Raw genomic sequence first — 18,664 nt, forward strand, 5'->3', positions numbered from 1 at the left:
CATGGGCTACCTTGATGGTAACTATCATAACTAGAACAGAGTCTTGCTCAGAGCTTTTTCTTCTCTATACCTTCTAAATGCTGGCAAATGAGACCAATCACACACAGCTCTGCTGATTTCTCAGTAGAAAAATTTTTTGGGAGCAGGGGAAAAAAAAAAGTCATTTAGCGTATGAAATACTGAATTCCACTACTGGATTACCCGTTATCCCAGTGACTAGAGTGAAACATACTCTGCTTCTCTAATTTGGACTCACTGAATCATTAAGAACTTGTTTCTTTTAATTAGCCTCTCTCCTTCATTTCCTGTAGATTAGAATCATTCTCGGCGTGCTGGTTTGCATGTATATTCTCGTGTACATTGTGATCACTTGGGAGCTGTAAGGAGCCCTCAGGTTTTACCTGCCAAAATACCCCTCAGAAAGCTAGGTACAACTTAGGTCTGGATTTTTAATTTTTTTTTTTTTCTAGTGCCACAGGAAGAGGATAATAGGCAACTGACTTCATTAGTGTTTAAGTCCTTGCAAACAGATACTTGTAGTCTTTATGAAAGGATATGGTGTGTTCTGAGTCCTTTCGTAATGGCTGCCAGATTGCTTACCCACTGAAATGAAAACTGTGCCTGGATATAGATAATTACTACCAAAAATTGCCAAGCTCAGGAATTCCTCTGTGTGGACCAGTTCCACAGGGTTTTAAATTTACATTTATAATCCTTTACTTTCAATTGAACTGTCCTTATAGCCAAAACAGACATACAAATTTAGGGTTAAATTTGGCTTCAGCCAGAGATCTAATTGTCATGTCTGTAAAGGAAATGTGATGTTTCAGATGCTTCTCTGCACTCAAAAACTGATTGAACCTTTTTTTTTCCCACCCATCCCCTTGTAAATTTTTATGCCTGTCTATTCCTTATGAGGGAAGTGTAAACTATAATAGTGATTTTTTTTTTTTTTTTTTTTTTTTTTCCTTTTGTATCGCTTTAGTAGCATTTTGTACTCATGCCTGGCATTTGACAGGGTTCAGAGTGGTGAAGAATCATTTATGTTGAACTGTTTTGTGGGGAAGCCTGGCTACCAAGAAGCTGTTGCTCTTATTTCCTGCGCAGACCAGCAGCAAAAGGCCCAGCCATTTCCAGTACCGCTGACTTGAAGGAATGTTAATCAGTATTTTCCCAGAGGGTTTATTTATTTATTTATTTATATGTGTTTGCTTTCCCCTCAATGTTGATGTTGAGTATTCATGACATCAGAAGCAAAAAATATGGGTGAGAAGATACAGAAGCAGATATGTTCCTTAAAGTAGTGGGTCTCCTGACATTTACAGCATACATAGACTTTAATGCAATTATGATCATCTAATCTAAACTTTAAGAAACATAGGACAAATAATTTTCCCTAGCAATTTCCATATAGAACTCCTTGGGTTTCAATCATGTCTTTGCTGCATGCACGTGTTCTTTTGCATACCTTGCTATACATAGTGCTTTGTCACAGGGCACTTACATTGCCATCTTGATAGTTGTGTTCAGTCTTTCCACTGAGTCCCCCTGTTTTGTTGCAAGTTGACTTGCATTTTGGTTTAAAACTGGAGAGAATCAACATCTGTTTTGGAAAGTATTTAAATCTATGGTGCTGAGAAGAGAGGTATAATTCAAATGTATATGTACTAGTATACTGTTTATTGGGCTTAAACTTAAAAAATTATATAGAAGTCTTATGCCAATCTGGGATTGAAATCCACTGTATAAGATGTGAAAACCTTCTAGAAATCATGATAGGAACATACTCTGATGCACAATCTCTTACATACAAAAACGTTTGTTTGCCTGTACTGTACACTTCTAAATTTTTACGTTTTTAAATGTACAGTACAGTTGCTTGCTTATACCCTGCTTTATATCAAGCAAATAAAGACAAACATGCACTGTGACCTAAAGCAATAATAGCTCAACTGATGGTGTTGGTGAGAAGATGCATTCTGTTGGCTGATCATATTTTCAGTTCTGCTTTTTGTTGCTTTGCTCGAGTTCACCTTGGTGCTGCTTGCGCCAGTGTGAGAACCCATTCAGAGAAGATTGTGACAAGGACAATATATTACTGACAAACCTTGAGAGAATGTTAGGAAACATCATTCCAGCTGTTAGAGTCAATGAGCAAAACTGTGAGTCTTGTCAAGTCCTTTTGCTATTTCACAGCATAAAACTGTCACCTCATTAATCAGAGGAGCGTGTTACCACGATACTTCAGCATGAATAGCATTCATCACTGATCTTGTCAATTTCTTGGAATAAAACTACAATTTGATAATCCCCACCTTATGTATTTGAAATTTACAGTGAAATTTCTGTTTACTGGTGATGTACTTGATAAATCAAACTGGTGAGGATTTCAATACATATATTCAAAAGCATAATTATAAGGCAGACGACTAAGCAGCTTGTCAGACAGGAGGTTGTTACACGGGAAAAAAACCTCCATTTAATGCAGAACAGAGAATCTTGGCTGCAGCTATGAAGCACTACTGGCTTAGTAGATAGAAGCATGACTAAGATGTTTTGGAAATGTGACGGGACAGTGAAGGGGGAAGGTTCTGTTTCATTAGGTACATAACCCTGACAGAACTTCCCAAACAAGGATCTCTTATTGTTTCTGTGTCTGTTTCCTATGATTATTTTGATAGTGTTACTATTATCTGTAAACACTTCACAACATGTAGGTGGAAGTATAGGGGTTTTTTTCAACTTTCTCATTTTAATTCTGGACAAAACAGGCACTATGGATAGATGCGTACTAATTAACTTAAGAACCAAAGAGAAGATTTGCTTACAAATTTGCTTGAAGAATTAATGCTAATCTAGGTGAAAAATAGACTGGTTGGGAGCATTTAAAAAATTTTTTAATGCCAGATTTTGACTTAAGAGAAAACACTGAGGAAAGAATGAAAATGTGGTATGAATATGATTTCTTGATTTTGGATTAGTTTTTGGTCTTTCAACACAAAATTCTTTGTCCATTCCTCAAGATAAATAATATAACTATGGGGTTGAATTTGGTTCTCATTAACATGCTCAAGCCTGGAGCAATTTCATCAAGGTTAATGAATAATGTAGATAAGAGAGAAGGTCTGGTAATAAAATGTAATATTCAACCAAATTTGTTCAAGTGTTTTGGAGTAATCTGAGTAAAGGTGGAGTATATCCAAGATGCCCACAAATATAAATAGTAATAGGGATCCAAACTTCATGGCTTAGCCTAAACCAGGGGACTGATGCATCTCATTTCCCTTTAGTATTAGGGAATTGTAAGTCCTCCTTGTAAGTTTGTGCATTCTCTGTACACCAAGGAGAGGATCTAAATAAATAATAAAAGGAGTCAATATACAATCACAGAATTTGTCTCTATGGCAGTTCATGGAATGACTTGTGCTTGCTCTTCCCTCAGTCTGAGCCACTGAAAGCTCTTGTGGCTGTGTTAGCACCTCATGAATACACTATGGTCCTCATTGAAACAAGCCTGTAACTTCTCAGTATATGGGAGTGTAAAGCATTATAAAGACATAACATAATACAATTGCTCCAAGCACGTAGCATGCCACTTATAAAAGTGTTAATAACCACTGAAAGAAGGTGACAAAGTACTTTAGCAACGCTTAATTTATGCCAGTCTCATAAACAAAGTTTGAAATGGCTCACAGTATAAGCAATAGCTTTTGTAGTGCTGATAGATGACCTTCTCCTAGCTGTGGAGGGAGATCAAACCTCAACTGGAGAGGACAGGGAAGCACCTTGTGCCAAAAAGTCAATGAAAAAGAAATGTTTACTATAGAGTAATCATTCAGATCCACTTGCTTCCAACTTCATTGCAAAACACCTTCACATTATGAAAATTGCTGCAAAGCATGTGTTGAGGGGGAGCAAGCACAGTAGAATATACAGAAGTATTCATTCATTCATTCTAATTATACAATAAAGCAAGCCATAAGGTCAATTTTTAGCCTAGAAAGAAGATTTTTAGGTGGCTGTGAAGTATATTCTGTCTGAAGTTTGACAGAGGAAAATGAGAGGTTACAGAGATGAAGTGAACTGCCCATAACCAGCTCAGCTGCAGCACTTAGTACTGAAGGTGCCAGAGAGAAAAGATTGAGGAAAGGTGAATAACATCACCTCAGCTGCTCTTACCATATGTTTTACAAGAACAAGTAAAGATCTTATGATATCTGTAACATTGCCATTTCTTTGGAGTAGGCCGCTAAGGATGATCAGGAGATCAATCTGCCTATGAAGCTATTAATTGTATTCTTCCTTGGAGACTTCTAGACTCTGGCTTTGTGTTCTTCCACACCTTTTGATCATGTCATGCTAAAGTAATTCTTTGCCTGGCGCAACAGATGCCTTCATCACGATCCCTTTAAAGAGGAAAGAAGAACTCAAAGTTACATGCATTTAAGCATGTCACTTATCATAAATGTCATCAGCTCTGTTGTGTTAAGCCATAGTGAAGCCAGTAAGTTATTAATAATTTAGCATGCAGTTACAGAAGCAAGCAAAGTCATGCTTTGATCAAATCCAGGTAACACAAAAGCGTGAAGTGTTCTGCTCAGTAAGTTAACGGACAAAAGTTAAACACTTGACACTATAACTGGACTGAAATTGCAGTACACTGGAAAGTTATTTTCAGAATTCATTGATAAAGCTCAAATACTTCCTGTCTCAAATCCTTTACAGGGCTTTGCATACTTGTTCATTGAGGAAAGTGTCTTTAACTCAAGAGGCTGAAGTTAAGGATTACTAAATCTTAAAACTGTTTAATTTGAATTAAACACTATTAGTGCATGTGCCCACACATCCCTATCCCTTTCTGCAGTTGTATCGTGAATAATGTTTGCATAAAGTTTCAGGTGGGTCAGGGCAATCCCAAGCACAAATACGGGCTGGGCGGTGAGTGGATTGAGAGCAGCTCTGTGGAGGAAGACTTAGGGCTGTTGGTTGACAAGAAGCTCAACATGACCCAGCAGTGTGCGCTTGCAGCCTAGAAAGCCAATTGTATTCTGGGCTGCATCAAAAGAATTGTGACCAGCGGGCCAAGGGGGGGGGATTCTGCCCCTCTACTCCGCTCTTGTGAGACCCCACCTGGAGTGCTCCATCCAGCTCTGGGGCCCCCAGCATAAGAAGGGCATGGACCTGTTGGAGCGAGTCTAGAGGAGGGCCACGAAGATGATCAGAGGGCTGGAGCACGTCTCCTATGAAGCCAGGCTGAGGGAGTTGGGGTTGTTCAGCCTGGAGAAGAGAAGGCTCCGGGGAGACCTGAGAGCAGCCCCCCAGTACCTAAAGGGGGCCTACAAGAAAGCCAGAGGGGGACTTTTTACAGGGGCATGTAGTGATAGAACAAGGGGTAATGGCTTTAAACTGAAAGAGGGGAGATTTAGATTAGAAGAAGGAAGAAGTTCTTCCCGGTGAGGGTGGTGAGGCCCCAGAACAGGTTGCCCGGGGAGGTTGTGGCTGCCCCATCCCTGGCAGTGTTCAAGGCCAGGTTGGATGGGGCTTGGAGCAACCTGGGCTGGTGGAAGGTGTCCCATGGCAGGGGGTTGGAACTAGACGATCTTTAAGGTCTCTTCCAACCCAAACCATTCTATGATTCAACTTCGGGAGTGGAGAAACAGTAGTTGCCTGGTTTTAATTTGTGTTTGTGTGCCACCAAGCGTAATGGAATTTTGATTTGTGACTGAGGATTGTATACAAATAAAACATAGTAAAGAAAATTTGCGTTCTAACCCTTGCTGTGTAGGACATACCAACCCTTTAAACTTGGTTTATTAGTCTCGGGAAAATTGGTAATAATCTTGGACAGCTGCTGTGTAGTTCAGTGTTTGCAAAAGTGACTTGAGGTGTTCTGTTGAAAAGTGACATAAATGAAAAGTATTCTTTTCAATAATAAGGACCTAAGTTTGAAGCACTCAATTTCGGAGATGGATTTGAAGCTGAAGCATGAAGTAATGCAGGAGGAATGTTTACAAAATGCAAAGCAAAGCTAGTAGAAGTAAAAACTACAATGCAAGGTTGCTTGCAAAGCACGTAATGGGCAAAAAGTTACAGTACAGCTAGAATTCAGTTTTTAACTTAGTTCATAAAAAGGTTCCTAAGCTGCAGTTTAATAAAGGCTCCTCACTAGAAATTGGCAAGAAAGTTCTTACTGCCAGTAACACACAAGTAAAAAAGAGGCATTACATGTTTAGTTGATAAAATAAAGGCAACTTTACAGAAGGTTTATTGATTAAAATAAAAGCTTCTTTTCCTTCTGAAAACTCACTTTAATGTTTACAACTTGATGTATAAAAAACAAATCAGATGTCTTTGTCTAGGGTAAAACCACAAAGAATGACTAATTTTGCTACAGAGAACTGGCTATGGAGAACTGTGTTCTGTGGCAGAAAGTTGCACTTTAATCCGGATTAATTTCAAGAACATCCAAAATAGTCCATCTGAGATTCTATTGCAGGTCTTGCAGTCTGCAACTAGCAGAAGTAAATCGTATCAATAGCATCTGTGCAGCAACTTTCAAAGTAGTCATCATAATCTTACACCCCAGTGATCAGATGGAAGAAAATAAGCTTAACCAAAGTAGGTATCATTCTTCCACTTTGGGGGCAAATATGGTTTAAAAACACTGTAGTGAGAATACTCTGAATTAAAATGTCCCTAAAAAGTTCTCACTTTTAGTTTATTCCTCTTACTACAAAACAATAACCTACTGATACTAAACTGTTTTTTCTCTCTGTGTATAGTCTTGAATTACTTTGTAAAGTTCTTTTGCATGGCAGAACTCAGCCGTTCCTCCGTAGAGTTTCATTGCTTGGGTTTTTTTTGGCCTGAGAAATCAATCAAAGTGAGCAGAAGTACCTCTTATAGTTAGTAAGCATCCCACAGATGCAGGACTGAGTTATGCTCAGAAAATCAATGCTCTAAACCAAAGCAATACCCCTTGCAATAAACAGTAACTAAAAAGAGCTGCAGAGGGAGACAGAAAAAAAACCAAACACCAAAACACTACCATGCAGCCACAAGGGAAAAATGAAGGGCTAAGCAAAAATGACTTGAAGGATGGTCCTGGGTAGCATGTTCTATGATACATTGACTAGCTGCTGGATCAGAAGGAATCTTTTTGAGAATAGGATAAAATAAGCACAAACAAAAAAAAGGAATACTCAAGCTACTAGGACTCTCCTACATTATAACAATGAATGTAATATGAATAAATGCTCAGTTCTTGCCCAGCAAAACAAGAATTCTTTGTAAACATACGTGGTAGGGAGTGGAAACTAGTACAAGCCTGAGCATAGAACTACAAAGATGCGATGGAGTGGAAGCCTGTCCTCTAGCACAATTAAAAGTTTGTCAGTAGGTCATAAACCCAGTTACATTTAAGTTTGCCTGCTTCCAAGGGCTCCTATACATTATAATTTTTATAATTGCATTTATAGAAGCTCCTCATTCTCTTTGTGTATGTGAAGAGTACATATGGATGTAAGGCATTAGAGAATATTTTATTTAAATTGGGATTCAAAGGTCTTCCTAAGGGTTTAATTTCATTTTCATTTCTCTCCCTCTGGAAGCTCCTGGAGGAGAAGGCATGACCATACACGAGAGGTGCCAGCTCTGAGCAGCAAAGTGACTGCAGCTGATAAGAGTGCAGTCCTGGGAGAGGAACATGTAACTATGTGCGTGCGCTTGCAGGGGAAATCTGCAGACTCCGTAAAAGCCTAGCTGTAGGAGGGCTCTGGTTATTTGGTTGAGATTTCTTTCAGGATAGAGATCTGGTATAGTCAGGAAATGCCACTTGATACCAGATGTATTAGTTTGTAGCTAAGACACATAATATTAGCTCTCTCTATTTATATTGTTCTGTTAATGAACAGTCTCTGATAGAGACAGTGTTTCTGCTTCTGGGTCTTCTGTAATATCAACGGGTAGATTTCTAGCTATAATTACATATGCTCTAGACTTTTCTCCTTTCAGCAGGATAGTATTAAGTTTTTTCTGATAGAGAGTCAAAATACAATATGAATAGACCAAAAATATAGTTTTGATTACATTTCAATCCAGTGGTTTTAATTTTGTCAATATTTATAGGACGTGTCTGAGGCAACAGAGTAGGATAATTGCTGGAACAAAAGACAGGACAAAGCATTTTCAGGAAGCATCCGAACAGGAATATTATCTTTCTACCAGAGAACATTCCTAGTAAGAATGCATAAAGATCTCTGCCTGTTTTTAGCAAATCCCATGGTACATTTTGAGTCCTATATTAGCAAAGCATTTCATACTGGTGGAGGATACACTCTAGTCTCTATAAAGGCTCCTTAGAGTTAAAAGAGGAAATATTTTATGGGACCAGACAGATTGATTGCTCAAAGACTGGTAATCTGCAGTGCCTAATTAGTCAATCAAGTCAAATTGTACTTAGCAAGCATGACACGATTACATTACAATGGAAACACAAAGGGAATTCAGTTTTTATTACCATACAGAAGGTCAGTGGCTCAGGAGAAACATGATGGTTTTTTTGGAAAATATGAGGTGGGGGTTCTCAAATAGTTCTTTAGTATTGGCTGCATTAGTTAGCAAAAAGTTTTGTGAACGTCTTTTCTTTCCATTCATAATTTCTTTAAATAGTGGAGTAATAAGAGAGTATTTTATCACTGCTCTGTCTACCTGAAGTTGGATAAAACCACTGGCAACAAAGGAGAAGAGCAAATACCTTATAACCCGTGGCGGTTGTGTGTGCTGTTAGTCATCCAAAGAGTGCAACTTGGGAGTCTTCTTTGTTGAAGATCAAGCAAAGACACCTGCTTTGCTCCCAGTGCCCTGCTTGAACTCTAGTTTGAAAACAGTTAATTTCTGGCTTTGTAAATCCCCCCTGCGTTTTTAGATGGGCAGAGATTTCTTCTTGCTACACGATTCTGTATAGGGCTGTGCCTTTCTGTGATATCTCAGCCCAGCACTGGCTGTCTTTCAAGTAGTTGCTGTAGAGATGGTTTGCACGGTATTACGCTTGCAATTAAAAAAGCTTCTCTAAGCTAGTATTGCACTTTTTCTCCCTCTATGTTTCCCAAAACAACCTGAAAAAATGCAGAGGAGTGGGGAAGGCAGGCATAACTTCATAAATGCTTGAAACTGAGGTAAAATGATTTTTAAAATCCGTATTAATTAATCTCCTGATCAGCTGAAATATGAAGTGTGGAAATCTTGAAGCTAGAGGTGTTATAAACAGGTAAGATCCAGAGAGTTTTGCTTTATGTGCACACTGACACGGTAATATTCGTTGATTTTTTTGAACTTCCTCATGTAGAAATGTAGACACTTAGAGAGCAATGCAATGACAATGTAAAGTTTCTTTTCTTTTACTGTTTCTTTACAAACATTCATACACAGGATCCATAATCAAACATGCATGCTTTTGAGGATGGAGAAATGTATTTATGGGTATGTGAGGCAAAAATGTTAGAGGAAGAAACCACTCCATATATCACCTTCCTCTGTTGGAAGAGGATTTTAGTTTCCCATCTAAATATGGCAGCCTAGTAATAAAACTTAATTTATAAATCATAGATGGTCTTCCCTCCCCGCCTCCAGTGCTTAAGTATTTAAAATATTCGCCATGCAGGTTTGGTACTCAGAAGAATTAATCAAACTGTCAGGCTGTAGACCAGACACTGCAGAGAATACACAGTGGTGTGTCATGGTTACTTAGCAACTATAGCTGAAGAGGTTAAGGTAGAAAATACTGTCATTTTCCTATGTTTGAGATCTCCTCTTTCCCCCTCCTTTGTATACATACTTTTTCCCCCAACAGATAAATCTTTTGTACTTTTTAATGATCTTATGTTACAACTTTCAAAATAACCTACTATTCCTGTAGACCAATTTGAATTAAATAATGAATTCTGAGGATTTGAGTGTAGCTCATAGCAAGAATAGGAGGTGTTAACCTAGAATAGATTTTTAAAAATGCCCGCTGTTGAATGGGAAGCTGTTTAATTTTACTGTAATTTCTTTTTCCTTAAAAATTGAGATCGGTAGGGGTAAGTGCAGTTTTGACTAAATCATCATTGAAACAGTGCTCTACCATGGTGGCAACGGAAGTGGGAACTGTTTTGCACTTAACATTATTGGTGGTAATATTTATTGCCCTGATAAGGAAATTGAGTTTGCTTACTAGGAAGAAATAGATGACCTCTTAGAGCTGTGTTCTGCTAGATTTGCCTCTGGCAGTAGGTTAAAAATAATAGCAGTTCTGAAAAATTTATGAAAGCTTCAGGGTAAGTGTTACTTTAACATCAGCAGCTGTAACACAAACAAGCTTTAAATCCTGCAACTTATGAAATGATAATGAGAAAAGGATCCCAAATTTCTGTTGTGTTCATGAAGGGCGCATGTCTGAATATAGGAGTACGTATGTGCATATGCAATATACACAATGGGAACCTTTCCGGAAGGAGTAGAAAGATTGCCAGGAGCTGAATGTAGGCATTGGGGCCATTCAATATTACTAATCTTTAGCTCTCCAGTTTTGTATTATACAAAATGTTTACTGGTCTAGGTCTTAGGAGACAAAGAAAATTGGGATCCTCTTCTACTTTCTTGTTACAGGATGGGGCTGCATAGCCACTGTCACGTGCTAGAAGAGTGTTTGTCACACTATGCAGCACTCATTGGGGGGCTGAACCAGAATTGTCTGAAACTACCACGCCTTTTCTCTTCTGGCAACACAGTTGGCATTCTAGAGGTCTCTGAATGTGTTGTGAAATGAGCATCTTTTGTAGAGATGTAGGAAAAAGATAATCTGACATTGCTTTAATCTGAAGTCTCACAGCTGAGCTGGGAAGAAGTATCCGGGAACCCTGAATCTCCAGTTCGCTATTCTCTGTGGAGTGGACAGCTATGGTCAGTTTGAGAATGGGAAGGTGTCTAGGTCATACTTTTGAGCTTTTTTCTTTTGTCTGCTGCGATGTCTTGTGAATGTCAGTGATGAGAAAGGCATTAGTCATTTAACTGTGAATTCAGTGAGCTGGACCAGCAGTGCTGTTGAAGCAGTTGTGTTGAGGAACCAGCCATTACTGTGGCAGGCGCAGAACAGATTGGTATCACTGACCAGCATTCAAATTCTGGATGGCATTTACTAAAATTCTGTTCACTTCTCTAACATTTTGTTAACGTGTTTTTCCAGGCCTCATTTTTGCTGTGATGACAATGCATGAGGAAAAGTGGCTGAATGCTTAGTGCCAGGCGCTTGATATCCAGGTGTCACATGTATCACAGTATCTTCAGGGCATAGGCTGGAGCATTGTCGTTTAGGCTCGGTTTTGAGAGAAAAGAGAGCAGAGACAGTGAAAACACCCCACTAACCTTTAATATGAGTCCCAGTCCATTGCTGTGCGTATACCAGTGCTCACTCTTTCCACAAGATGAATGCACCTCCTCATCCAGCTGACATGATGTGCATATGCACCTTGTTGCCTTTATTGAATTTTTACTTGTATTTAGGATTTAGGATCTGAATATTAGCTTTGAAGAAGAACAACAACATCATCATAAAATCTTTTCAAATGCCATGTAGGAAACTCATGGCTTCTATAGTAGCACTGAGAGGTAGACAAGAATGTGTGTGGAAATAAGTTGTCCCACTGCGATCAATGTGACCGCAGAGATGCTTAGAGACACAGTTAAGTAAACTGTTACAGATGAATCAGTGAAGAGGAAATTGAGCCCCTTAAGGACATAGGGTCCAATTTTGGTTTCCAGAAACGGTATGAGCGAACAGTAGAATCAATGCATTCTATAAAAATACATTAATTTGACTGTGGTTCTCTTTTCTCTCCGTTTGTCTTGAAAAAGAGATGGAAACAAAAAACCAGAATTTAAAATAATATTTCTGAAATATTTGAGATGTTACAGTTGAAAGTGCATGCGTCTTTTGAGTGTGGTCTGATTTGATTGCCAGACATATCCAGTCCTCTCAAATACTGATCCTAAGGGAAAGGGTAGTTATGCTACAGAGGCATTTCTGGGGAAAAGGAATAAGGTGTGTGTGCTACATTCAGAAACTCTTAAGGTATATAAAGGAAATGGCTCTAAATTTGGGGGTATTTGGCATATAAGGGGAAAATGGAAACATGTGAGATCTGGACAGCTACATTGTTTGTAAGATTTTTTTTTTCGATAGTAATTTGCTAAGGTGCTGACAATGTGCCCAAGCTCTACTTTAGACATAGATATCAAGACAGTCCCTAAATATGGCTTTGCTTTATTTATCGTTTGCAGGATTTTTATATCCTAGTGTTACATCTTGTGGTTCCATTGATTTTTATGGGTTGTGTAATTTAACTGTGTATTGATTCATCGGCTTTCTAGAACTCTACATCTGTTTCTGTAATCACCCTTTGGGGTGGGTGTGTGTGTGAGAAAGATGAGGAACAACTATGAAATCCATGTCTGTTCTTGCGAAGATTATTCACCAGTTGCTCTTCCACCCCCATCCTTGCTGGTTTATGCATTGCATTTAGTTCTTTTTAGTAACTAATGATGATCCTTGCTTTATTGCTTGCTCTTTCACTGCATCAATCTGGATGAAACTGAATGAGAGTAAGTTGTGGTAAGGAGCCACAATCATCAGGTTCATTGCATTTCTTCAGTGCTAGTGCTCTGAGGAAAATGTTCTTTTGTGCAGGTATTACATGACTGCTGGTGAGAACCCACATATTTCCCAAATTTGGACAAGAAATCCTGAACAGCTGGTTACTGATGTCATTGTCCATACATGGCATGGCATGGTTTGGTTACTGTACAGCCATGGTGGTGTGCCTTGCCAATACATCATTTTATTGTCAGATACCTTAAAAAGCTACTCCCCAGTAAGCCCACCCAGAACCCCTCCTGATTTCTCCACTGCACAGGAAGCAAATGAAGCAGCAGATGGACAGTGGGAGGAGGTCTCAGCCCAATCCTGCAAGCTTCATGGCACTTCAGGAATTGGCAGTCTCGTGCAATTCATCCATCTCGGAGTACCAAATACAAGTCAGTGGAGCTTTTGGGTCTCTGCCTAAATGCACAGTTACTGGGTTGTTTTTTACAATTTCATAGCACCTCTGAAATGCTTTTTCCTTGTATAACATCTAATTAGACCACACATTGCTAGAGGCAAGAAGGAAAAGTTTATCTTAAAGCTCCAAAGAGAAAGACTGATGCTGCTAAGCATGATACCACTTTGCAATTGTAAAGAACTAGAACTGGTAAAAACTGTGCAGACGTATGCAGAGCAGCATACAGCTAATGCACAGAGTGGGGCAATGGGGATGCTTTTTATAAACAGGGCAGTGAGATAGGTGCAGCATCCTTCTAGAAGCCTGGGTAAAGCTGATCTTGTATGCTTCCCTGCTTGTACGAAGAGTGTGCAGAGAAAGTTCTCCGACCCTCTTCATCATTGCTTAGCATTCACTCACTTTGTAAGAACAGTTTCTAATGTATGAGGCCGTGTATGAACTATATGGCATATGATGCGAAGGATGTCATGTTTGCCCAGCCATGATAGTTGTGCTGCTGGTACCTCATTACAGTACAACACTTCAGAGTAACCTTGCTATGAAAGCAAAGTGCAAGATGGAGTTTTCTTATTTCTTCCTAGTGCAATCTTTAATCCGCAGGCTAGAAGAGGCTTACTGGGTTACAACTGAAATGTATCGCTTTGCAGCAGTAAACTCTTGACTGTTTAAAAACAAGTACAAAAAACATTTGGATGACTTCAGGTCATTTCTAAGAGAAAAATTATTTCGTTTTTCAGTAGTGTTCTAGCAATTCACTTTTAAACCAAAAAAAACCTTAACTTTGTGAAAATGATAAAGAGTTAGACTAAATTATGAACTTTTTAAAAGGTAATTAAAGATTTGAGCACAAAAGAGAACATTCTGAAGTGTTTAGTGATTCAAGATAAAGCCTTGTCTATGTCTTTTGATTCATTGTTTACTATGTGTCACTATGGCTTGACCACAGATCAATTCCCACCACCCTTCCCTTGCCCCCCCCTTACCCCCCCACGGTCAGGTTTCACTCTTGCCTGTCATGGCTTGTGGTTATGGGTGATATAGGAAAATGCTGTACATAAAAATGAGAAACTGCTCTGGTGGAAAAAATACCCATGCTAACTGATTACTTGTGAAAGATGAAACTGGGGCATTTTACAATCTTCCACTGTGCAATGAAAATAAAGTCAGAAGGAAGGAGGAAAACGATTTGTAGAATAAGTGATCCTTAAAATAATGGCACAGTCAGCTGGCACAAGGAAACCAATAAAATTGTTGTCATTTCAACACTTGTTGCATAATCATCAAACTGTTTGCTTTAACTTTATATTTGGGTAAACTTTGTTAAATTTCCTGAACTACTTTGGTCTGATTCTTCTCTCCTTTTCATATTAGCACAGTTCCACTCTTTTAAAAGCAATAGGAACCACATATGCTTTCTGAAATATAACAGCACGTGCAAGAGGAATTAAGTGTTAAAATGTTTTCCCAAGTGTAGGTTTTTTGGTAGCATGTCTGTTGAGATGCCATGTCTTTTAGAAGAGACAACTTCCGATTCACAAACTGGCCATTGTCCTCTTTTTGTAAGAATATGAATTTTGTAAGAATATGAATGAAGCCCATTGTTTGAATAATTATAGCGATTCTTTTAGCAATACTTAATTTAGTGGGCTAAGTTTCCCCACCCACCCCCCCCCCCTTTATAGTGCATATATATATATACACTAGAACAGCTATTGTATCCTGGGCAACGTATAATTACATTACAGCAGTTATTAGCCAGCAAAATATGTAGGAGCTTGTAGTTCTCTCGGATACTATGTACCCTGTGTGATTGGTGATTAATATGTTTTACAAAAGGAAGACTGACTTCAGCGAGTTTTAAAATATGCTTTTACCATTAAGCACATTTTAAATGCTTTCTGCACTTGAGGTCTTTACAGCTTACCTAGGACAAGGAATGTCACAGTTATGTATTCATACAGCACTTAGCACAACAGTTTGCCCATCCAGTAATATAAATAATACATTAGAATCTCACTGGGTGATCTCATGAAAACAATTAGAGAGTGCTATCATTTTAGATAGTATCATCTAAATACCAGCTTAGCATTACCTTTAAGAAATCTGAGTACCTCTCAAAAGTTTTGAAAAGATTTGTAATGCAAATGTCATCTTTTGTCAGCAGCCATTATGAGAGAATTTACTCTGGTGGAGTAATTAAGTGGTGTAAGGACATCATGTTCTAAGCCTGAAGAAGAAATTGCATCCCATTGTGGGCCTATTTTTGTTTCTTTATTTATTGATTTTTATTTTTTTTTTTACTTAAAAAAAAAGAGCATTGCTTGCACTCAATTTACAAAAGATTATCATGGAATGTTTATATCCTCTGAAGACTTTCTGACAAGAGAAGGGAAAGAAAATCATTGTTTAAGCATTTCCGGACTGTTAAATGGTTTGGAGGTGTTATTATTGATGTGATTTTTATTGGAGCTATTTTCCCAACCAAGTTCTCAGTGGCAGTCCACTAGAGTGCAGTTAATTCATTAGAACAGGAAGAACTTGAGTTAAATGCATTATAGATGAACTGTTCGTACATAATAAGGTCAACTCATACAGGGCAAATACTCTCCCGGTTATTAGCATTTGTTACAGGTTCTTACCAACACATGCTTTTGTTTTACCTGAGTTTGAGACAATTTCTGCATAGCTGTTTACTGACTTTGCTTAAAATCCCTTCACAGAACCTATTCAAATCTGCAGATGGTGCTGTGCCTATAATTCTTTGCTAAATAAAAGTGTGGGGTCAAGCGTTAGCTTCACATAGAGGTTTGTATTCAGAGATTGGTATTCTAAAGGCAGTGTTGTTGACGTAGATGAGCATCTGCTTACATCAAGTATTAAGCTTCAAGTTTCCACAGTCCTTGCTTTTTTAAAAAACAGAACTGAAATGGAGATGGAAGAGGGATAATCCTGACATGGGCTGTGATCTCAACTCTTCCTATATGACCTTTTCTTAGTGGCATTAACTGGATTTTCAGTATCTCTATATTTGCTTCTCCAAGTTTCCTGCTGAAGTATGAAAGGTGTTCAATACTTCATATAGTAATAGTCCTAATCATTTTGTACATACTTCCAAGGAATACCTTTGACCCAATATAGCCATGACCTCAGCTGGTGTCAATTGGCAAAACTCCTTTTGCTTCAGTGAAGCAGTGCTGATTTAGATAGTCTGAGCTGTTAGAATGTGCTGTACAGGATGCAATTAGGAGGAGAATTGGATCTCCAGTGCTAGGAATAGCGCTTTCGGTATTTTACTGGGGGAACGATACGTTTAATTAGCTGTTTTGTAAAGGACTTGAAGAAGGTGAAGTGTTAGAGCAGTGTTAAAGGTCAGCCTGCTGTTTTCCACATCTAATCTCCCTTGGGAGAAGAACCAGAACAATAGGAAGAGAGGAAGTCTGGAAAGATAAACTGTGAATAGCAGAAATGATTGTGTTTGGGCTTCTCAGTGCACTGCTTGTATGTCACTTGTTAAATCTGTAGCCATAGTGTTGAATGGTAAGGATCGCTCTTAAATCACATGAATATCTGGGTTTGGTTCCAAACCAAGCCTTACAGCTACTACCATTATGAATGTCCTGCATCCCTTCATTCCTTATTATTTGTATAATTCTATGAACTGCATAGTTATAGCTAGTTCTGAGAATACCGGTTTCCATGGGGAATAGATATAGCGGGTAGTTAGGTGGGTTTTGTCCAGATTTTTTTTTTTCTGGGTAGGATAGAAACCAGTTACTGTAATCGATTTACACTCTGGATGTGTAAAACTTATTTCTTTAGTGCATGGGGAATGGCCATATAGCACTATCAAGTCTGGTAGTACTTTAATTTAATAGTCTCTCCAATAGTGGCTACCACTAACAATTATGTTGCAAAGTGATTTTGTGCACTTTTTAATTAAGACCTGCTTGCAGGAAAAATCCTAATCCATTAGAAGTCAATTTATGCCTTGAAGCAAGGTCAATTTTTCTTTTCTTAAATCAGTGCAAAGTTAGAATTTTCTCATTGTGCATGTGTTAAGTAGCTTGGGTTTGCTTTTTTATCTCTTTAGAATTCAGGTATCTGATTGGTGCTTCTCAGCAAATAGCACCGAACATTTCCTAGATTTTTTAAGTTTTCTTTGTTTCTGGTCCACTGATCTCCCTTGCTCTTGAATAATGAGAACTGGAAATGGAAGTGTCTGATCTACCATTTTCTTATATATAAAATATATATAGAAAGGTCCCAGTGTCTACAACTCTTTTCATTGGTGATCGTAATGTAGTCATCCATTCGCTGATAAGGAGAACTCTCGTATAGTTTAATAAAAAAGTTGTAAATCTGTAGTCATCCCTGAACTTGCAAAAATAACTGAACACCATAGTTGACACCTACAACAGGTTTGCTCTGTGTCTTTAATTGCTTAAACCATACCATGATGAAGAAAACAGAATGCCTTTCTCTTGCTGTGTTTTTCCAGTAAGATGTTTTTGGAATTCCTCAGCAGTGCTTTCTGGCCCTTAGAGATGTCCAGTCATGTATAATGTGCTGTAGCGGAGCTAGCTGCTAAACTAACCCCGATAATCCAGACCCTTAGAGACTGCTACTATGCTAGTGAGGCATGGATTAATTCCCTCTCAGACCCTGCTTCCACAAATGCGGCCAAGGTAAAAATCACGTCCAATTACCAGAACTGTATGAGTACAAAAGCCAAAGAACAAAAATATACTTTTAAAGATGGACCCTTGATAGACTGAAGAAAATTCTGGATGTATATAAACCCAGCCTAAACTTACTATAGCCCACTTACAATATTACATTACTTAGAGCTGGTTGGCCAATTTCTCAGTATAAAGCCTGTTGTTTTCTTAACGATTTAACAGTAGAAGCTTGTCATTTTTGTCATTCCAGGCTCTCATTTGACAGGGCATTTGCACGAGTGTGGCAGATCCATCTATAATAAAATGGGACTACAGATGGGATTTCCTCAAAGTGGAGGAACATGAACTAGGGTGACCTAATACTAGCAGTCTGTGCTTGGGGAAAACACACCTTCAGTTGTGAGACTCAAAATGAAAGTAGTTTTTCAGGTGGTTTCCTCTTGCAAGGTTTTGTGCCCTGAGAACATGGGTCCAAACAGTCCAGTCCTAACTGGAACAGCAGACAGTTTTGCAGGTCAGGTATGCTAGAACAAAGGGCGGCTGCCCAGCACCCATTTATACGCTGGTATTTCTAATATTCTGCGTGTTTTATAACTGTGAAATACTGCAAGATCCTGACAAGAGAAGTCGATGCAAAATTGACAAATTACTGTCAGTGATCACAATGCACACAGGACCAATGCATTGGACTGAGATTCTGATTTTCTGAATCTGGATTGAGATTCAGATTTTCCTGCAAAGTCTTGAAGTATAGGTGTTGCACAGCTAGGCTGTGTGCTATAACAGTTGTTTGGCTGAATGAGTTGAAGGCCAGCAGAGATTATAATATCACCTAGTCTGAATTCCAGTATGTATGCAACCTATATAAATTTCTGCAGTTATCTGTCA

This window comes from Aquila chrysaetos, chromosome 13 (genome assembly GCF_900496995.4).
Source record: "Aquila chrysaetos chrysaetos chromosome 13, bAquChr1.4, whole genome shotgun sequence".
Lineage (NCBI taxonomy): Eukaryota > Metazoa > Chordata > Aves > Accipitriformes > Accipitridae > Aquila > Aquila chrysaetos.